Here is a 7,473-nt window from a genome sequence, read left to right on the forward strand (position 1 = left end):
ATTATGACAGAAATCTTTATTAAAATGTGTCCTTCAGTAATATGTTAGCATACATACAATATACACACATACATCTGTACACTCTTTGACACATCTCACGGATTGCCACCATCAACTTAACCAATAAATTAAAACTAAAAAAAGGAGGGAGGGGTTGGGGAGTAGGACTAAGGGCAAAAATCTCCATGTTTTATCTGGTAAGAAACTGCAAATTTCTCAGAATTTCCCTGGGGAAAACCTGTGACCAGAGAATCTTTGAAATAAAATACATAAGTCCCCGCCTCCCCAGAAAAGGATTCCAAAAGATGCAGTTACAAGTGTGCTTCTCAGAACAGGAGCATTCATTCCACTTCATACTCTGGCTTCTGCACCTTCTAGCTTCAAGATAGTCTTCCCCTCGGCTGGGGCAGAGAGGTTCATATGGGCACTTGGGCTCGGTGCACCTGGGCCGGCCTCTATTTTAAATAAGGCTTTATTTTATTAATTTTTGCTTCCTTTTTATGGCTGATTAACATTCTACGGTATGAATGGACACGTTTGTTTATTCATTAGTTGATGGTCGTTTGGGTTGTTTGGACCTTTGGGCTGTCGGGAATCGTGCCGCTATGAACGTACATGAACAAGTTTTTTTTGTTTTTTTTTTTTTTTTAACTAAAACAGTTGACAATTTTATTTTCTTTCTTTTTTTTTAAAGTTTATTTATTTATTTTTAAATTTTTATTTATTTATGATAGTCACAGAGAGAGAGAGAGAGAGGCAGAGACACAGGCAGAGGGAGAAGCAGGCTCCAAGCACCGAGAGCCCGACGTGGGATTCGATCCCGGGTCTCCAGGATCGTGCCCCAGGCCAAAGGCAGGCGCCAAACCGCTGTGCCACCCAGGGATCCCGACAATTTTATTTTCACATTTCACAATACAAATGAAAATTGCCCTCCCTTTTTTTTGTTCCACTACTCCCCTGCAAAAACTATTCTTTCTTTGATAGGAAGGGGAAGCAAGTCTTCCTTGTCATGCTGTTAGAAAACACCCAGAGTCACAGCACCGTGATCTCCTGGTGAAGTAGAACAAGTAATATAAAATGAATATAAAGAGGTTCCTGTCTCTCCTTATCTGTCTGGTCGAGTCATTCCTGGCCGAGTGGGCACCATCATGGGACGGGCAGGAGGTCTCATCATTGGGGGCCCAGGCATCATTGGCATGTGGCCTCCCATAGGTGGCCTCATTCCAGGAGCAGGTCCCACTGGCATCATCCCAGGAGGAGGAGAGCCCATCATTGGCATCATGGGAGGGCTCCCCATATGGGGGGCTGGCATCATACCAAGGCGAGGAGGACCCGGGAGACTGGGGGGAGGTGGGATCATTGCCCCTGCAGGAGGAGGAGCCCAGAATGGAGTAGGAGGTACCTTTCCTGGTTGAGATGCAGCGGTTGTTTTGTGGATCAGGCTCTGAGCCTGCTCTCCCATCCATTTCTGACAGCAGTCTTCCACATTCTCTGTGTTTCCTACCACTGCAGTGTCTTTCTCACAGATGGAGAGTCATGGGTGAGGTATGTGTCACACTAGTCACAATAAAACTTAGGCATGTTGCTCTGCAGGCCGTTGGCCACTCTGTCCCGCGCCGCCCGGAAATGACGACATGAACAAGTTTTTGTGCAGAAATGTTTTCCTTCCTCCTGGGTCCTGGCTTGTGATTCTGGTGGGCGTATATCTGGGGGTGGAATTGCTGGGTCATGTGGTAACCCCATGTCTGACCTTCTGTGGAGCTGCAGAACTGTGTCCCAAGGGGTTGCACCATTTATACATTCACAGCAGCCGTATACAAAGTGCTCCAACTTCTCCCTGTCCTGGTCAGCACTGTTATCATCAGTCTTTCTTTTCTTTTTCTTTTTTTTTTTTTTTTTATCCTCAGTCTTTTTGATCATCCCTGTTGCAGTGGGTGTGAAGCAGCGTGTTGTTATAATTTTATATTTCCCTAATGAATAATGGTGTTGAGCATTTCTTCATCTGCTTATTAGCAATGTGTATGTCTTCTTAGGAGAAATACCTATTAAAATGTGTTGCCCATTTTTCATTTTTTTGATCTTTTTATTTTATTTTTTAAATGGAAAAAGGAAAAATACTTATTTTAGAGAGAGTGATAGAACGAGCAGAGGGAGAAGCAGAAGGAGAGAAGCTCAAGCAGGAGCCCCCCTGAGTGGGGAGCCTGATATGGGGCTCAATCCCAGGACCCTGAGATCATGATCTGAGTTGAAACCAAGAGTTGGACAGTCAACTTACTGAGCCATCCAGACACCCCTGTTTTGGTCTTTTCATTTTTGTTTATTTTAAACGATTTTATTTATTTGAGGGAGAGAGAGAGTATACACGCAGGGGGAGCAGCAGAGGGAGAGGGAGAAGCAGGCCCCCTGCTGAGCAGGGAGCCTGATGTGGGGCTCGATCTTAGGATCCTGGGATTTTATGTTTTGGTCTTTTTTATTGTTAAGTATTGTATCTTTTTTCTACGACATTAAATATATATATTTTTTGTCCACTTTATTTTGGAGTGGAGGAAACAACTTAAACTCAAAGAGCCAGGGGCTCCTGGCCGGTTCAGTCAGCGGAACATGTGTCTCTTGATCTCAGGGTCATGAGTTTGAAGCCCACATTGTGCGCAGACTTTGCTTAGAAAAAAAAAAAATCAAGAAGCCAACTTCTAAACAGGATATTCTGGGAGAGAAGATGTTGGGTGGCATGCAAATGTTAAGACTCACAAAGGGGTGAATCTTGTCCTTTGCTGTTGGAGAAGTCGGTACCCAAAGTTAGGGAAGAAGCAAAGGAGCAGGAGAGAAATGTAGGAGAAATGGCTTTTGTTCAAGACCTTTTGTGTCTCAGGAGAAAAGTCCATGCAAAGTATGAATTGGGGGAAAAGGACACAAACTTTTTCTGGCAAAGGCCAGTTGGCAACTCTTTCTGGCCTGCTGCCGTGTGTCCTCTGGGCAGCTACTTGGCTCTGCCACTGCCCCTGAAATCAGAGCAGGCGGCCCTGGGGAAGGGCCTGGCAAAACTTCCACCCATGGAGGCAGTGGGTTGGATTTGGCCTGCGTGCCATCTTTTGTCAGCTCCATAAACCTAACTCAAACGTTGCTTTCTGGAACATTCCCACAAGTAAACCGTTCCTCAGTCTGCAGGAGTGTTTGGAAGAGAAGTCAGGAGGAAACGGTGATCCGACAGCCACCTGGGACAGGCCTGCGGGTGATGGAGCCCCCTGGAAGCCCAGCGCCGGGGAGCCTCGCTCCAGAGCGCAGGCGGGGTTCAAGGCCCGGGGCGTCCCCACGAACAGCCGGGTGGAGACCCGCAGCCACCGGTCCTCTCCTGTTAGCAGGTGCGCTGGGGGCCCCAGCAACGAGAGCTGGGGTCACCGCACACCCCTTGGGACAAGGGTGCGCATTGGCAGAGGCCACAGCCCCTCTGTGTGACCCCGAGGGTCACCTCCGGTGACCTGGGGTCCCTCTGGGCGCAAGGGGATGCAGGGGGCACCCCCCCTGGGAGCCCCCCCCCAGTGGAGGTGGATCCTGGGGTCCCCAGCCTGCTGGCACCTTGCTGCTGGCCTGGGTCACCGGTGCTCCCCTCACCAGCCAGTGCGAATGGTGTGATTCGGGGCCTGTGCTGAGAAGGAGAATTCTGCGTCCTCACAGGTGTGCCCCCGGCTGCAGAGCAGACGCCCTCGCGGCCACCCGCTGCGTCCTTCCAAGCCGAGCCGCCCTTGCGCTCAGGGCAGCGGGGCCTCCGGGAACAAAGCGCCGCCCCGCCTCTCCTTGCATCTGATGGCTGCGGCGCCCCACTTCCTGGGAGACGACCTGCGGGTCCCCCCTACCCGGGTTCCCCCCCCCCGCCCCAGCTCCCTGGCCTCTTACTGCACCTGGGCTGCAGGCAGCCCCAAGCAGGCCGGAGGGTCCCAGGCACAGGCTGCACCCGGCCCGGGCCTGCACCTGCAGTAGCTCCCGGGCCCGCTGCCCGATGACCTCACCTTTGCACCTCCACGTGTGGGGAAAAGAAGTGTGTGCTGGCTGACGCCATTGATTATTATTATTTTTTTTTAGATTTTATTTCAGAGAGAGAGAGCACAAGCATGAGCAGTGGGGTGGGCAGAGGGAGGGAGAAGCAGACTCCTGGCTGAGCAGGGAGCCCCATGCAGGGCTGGGCCCCAGGAACCCAGGACCCCAGGACCCCAGGGCCCAGGATCTTGACCTGAACCAAAGGCAGATGCTTAACCAACTGAGCCACCCAGGTGTCCCTTAAAATCACTTTTTAAAAAAATCGGACGTTGCAGTAGTACAGAGAGGCCTCCTGTCCCCTGTCCATCACCCCAGGCGGTGACCTGGGACACAGCTTTAGCGCCATATCAAAACCGGGAGAGCGACGTTGCTACGAACCCCAAGGCCTCGTTCAGATTTCAGCAGCTTTACCTGCACGTGTGTGTGCGCGCGTGTGTGTAGAGTTCTGTGCCATTTTACCTCACGTGTGGGTCTGTGCAGCCGCCAGCCACATCAGGACACACAGCCGCTCATCCCCCCAGAGGTCCCTCCTGAAGCTCCTGTTTTAAGGACGCCGCAACCCCTGATGCATTGAGTTCGGATGAGGACTGAGTGTCCTGCATCTTTGTATGTGGGCTGGCTGGTTCCTTTCCTCTCTGTGTGGTGACAGTGTTTTCCACCTTAAAAAACTTATTTTTAAATGATTTTTATTATTTTTAGGGGGGAGGAGCTGCAGAGGGAGAGGGAGACAATTCAAAGCAGGCTCCATCCTTGGCGTGGAGCCCCAAGCGGGGTTCAATTCCGTGACCCCGAGATCATGATCTGAGCAGAAATCAAGAGTCGGAGGCTCAAGGGACTGAGCCACCCAGGCGGCCCTGCTTTCCACTTTATTTATTAAAATTTTTTTATTTATTTATGATAGTCATATCAGAGAGAGAGAGAGAGAGAGAGACAGGCAGAGACAGAAGCAGGCTCCATGCACCGGGAGCCCGACATGGGATTCGATCCCGGGTCTCCAGGATCGCGCCCCGGGCCAAAGGCAGGCGCTAAACCGCTGCGCCACCCAGGGATCCCTGCTTTCCACTTTAATGCCGGGTCCTGCTCCACTCTCCCTGGGCTGAGGGCACGAGGGTGACCAGTAGTCTCATGCGTGTGTGGACAGAGTTGGCTGGTCCAAAGCAATAAAGGGCATCGTGCCCCTCTCCATGTGAGACACCATCTGTTCTAATAGCCTCCCCTTGACCCATTGGGGACCCTCACCCCAAGGTTACGGGGACAACCAACACTTGGCATCCAACAATGGGCAGATGAGACTCAAAGCCATTAATTCGTCATGTAGACTCACAGCCTGGGGGAGCAGACACCATAGGCCACTTGGGGGACGCACTGGGGGACAGAGTGAACCACGGGGGCTGCGGGAGGAAGGCTTTGAGTGACACGGTGGTGGCGCTGGTTCCTGGAGTGGGATGAGATTGGCTTGTGTGAATGATTCCAAGGCTTGGGGGTGGGGGACAAGCAGGAGCTGTGCCCGGTCCCTCGGGGAGGGGGCTTTGGGCTGGGGGGCTTTGTTGGTGGGAACAGCGTTGGGGCCTGGGCTCCTGTTCGAGGCCGAGTGGCGTTCCCATGAGTGGTGGCCACGTTGTGCGTGTCCCCTTATTGAGCTTCAGCTTGTGACTTGCGCTGTGATGATCAGTGACGAACAGCATCTATTTGAAGATCCTTTCCAGCTCCTGTGGGTGTGTACCTATGGATGGGGTCCCTGGGTCACAGGGTCATGTTACCTCTGACTGCTTGAGGAACCACCCGACATTCTCACCAGCCGGCAGCCGTCCCAACTTCTCCACGTCCTCACCCATGTATCTTCATGCCTTTTTATTTTCTGTCTTCTGATGCTTGGACATATAGGGCCTCCTGACTCTGGAGGCACAGCCCATCAAGGGTCACCAATTCCAAGGGCAGGAAACAGCTTGCCCACTCTGCCCACCTTTTTTTTTTTTTTTTTAAGATTTTATTTATTTATTCATGAGAGACATGCAGAGAGAGAGGCAGAGACATAGGCAGAGGGAGAAATAGGCTCCCTGCGGGGAGCCCGATGTGGGACTCGATCCCAGGACCCCAGGGTCATGCCCTGAGCTGAAGGCAGACGCTTAACCACTGAGCCCCCCAGGGGCCCCGAGATTGATTAAAAAAATCTATAGGGGGATCCCTGGGTGGTTCAGCAGTCTAGCACCTGCCTGTGGCCCAGGGCATGATCCTGGAGACCCTGGATCAAGTCTCACATTGGGCTCCCCACAGGGAGCCTGCTTCTCCTCTGTCTGTGTCTCTGACTCTCTCTCTCTTAGTGTCTCTCATGAATAAATGAGTAAAATCTTAAAAAAAAATTATATAAGCTGTATGCCTCACATCAGGCCTGGATTCATGACCCCAAATCAAGAGTCTCATGCTCTACCAATGGAGCCAGCAGGAGCCCTGTTTCGTTTTTTTAAAAGCACGGTCTGGATTACTTACATATTCTTCTTCTTGGGCTGCCGTCACAGGACTCCACAGGCTGGGGGGCTGAAACAGCACATTTATGTCCTCGCCGTCCCAAAGGCTGGAGGTCTGGGGTCAAGGTGTTGGCAGGATTGTTGCTTCAGAGGCCGCTCTCCTTGGTGTGTGGACGGCTGTCTTCTCCCTGGGTGCTCACTGGGCCGTCCCTCTGAGTGTGAGTGTTCTAATCTCTTCTTTTCTTTTCTTTTTTTTCTTTTTTAAATTTATTTTTATTTTTTATTTATTTATGATAGTCACAGAGAGAGAGAGAGAGAGAGAGAGAGAGAGAGAGGCAGAGACACAGGCAGAGGGAGAAGCAGGCTCCATGTACCGGGAGCCCGACGTGGGATTCGATCCCAGGTCTCCAGGATCGCGCCCTGGGCCAAAGGCAGATGCTAAACCACTGCGCCACCCAGGGATCCCCTCTTCTTTTCTTTTCTAAAGATTTTATTTATTTTATTTTAGAGAGGGAGATAGTGAGACAGAGCACGAGTGGGGGGCAGGGAGAGGGAGAAGCGGACTCGATCCCAGGACCCTGAGATCCTGATCTGAGCCGAAGGCAGATGCTGAACCGACTGGGCGACCCAGGTGCCCCTCTAATCTCTTCTTAGAAGGACACGGGTCAGATGGGCGTAGGGCTCTTCTGTGACTTCATTGTACCTTCATTATCTTTAAAGACCTCGTCTCCAAGTACGGTCACCTTCTGAGGTCCTGGAGGTCAGGACTTTCACAAATAAATAGAAGGTGAGGGGATCCCTGGGTGGCGCAGCGGTTTGATGCCTGCCTTTGGCCCAGGGTGCGATCCTGGAGTCCCGGGATCGAGCCCCACATCAGGCTCCCGGCATGGAGCCTGCTTCTCCCTCCTTCTGTGTCTCTGCCTCTCTCTCTCTCTCTCTCTCTCTCTCTCTCTCTATGTCTATCATAAATAAATAA

The 7,473-nt window shown here is 51.7% G+C and overlaps 1 pseudogene; it reads right to left on the reverse strand.

The window, feature by feature from the left end:
* Positions 1-980: 980 nt before the first annotated feature.
* Positions 981-1,643, reverse strand: LOC112666920 (U1 small nuclear ribonucleoprotein C-like; annotated as a pseudogene).
* Positions 1,644-7,473: the final 5,830 nt, after the last annotated feature.

The sequence above is a fragment of the Canis lupus genome, chromosome 20 (genome assembly GCF_003254725.2).
Source record: "Canis lupus dingo isolate Sandy chromosome 20, ASM325472v2, whole genome shotgun sequence".
NCBI lineage: Eukaryota > Metazoa > Chordata > Mammalia > Carnivora > Canidae > Canis > Canis lupus.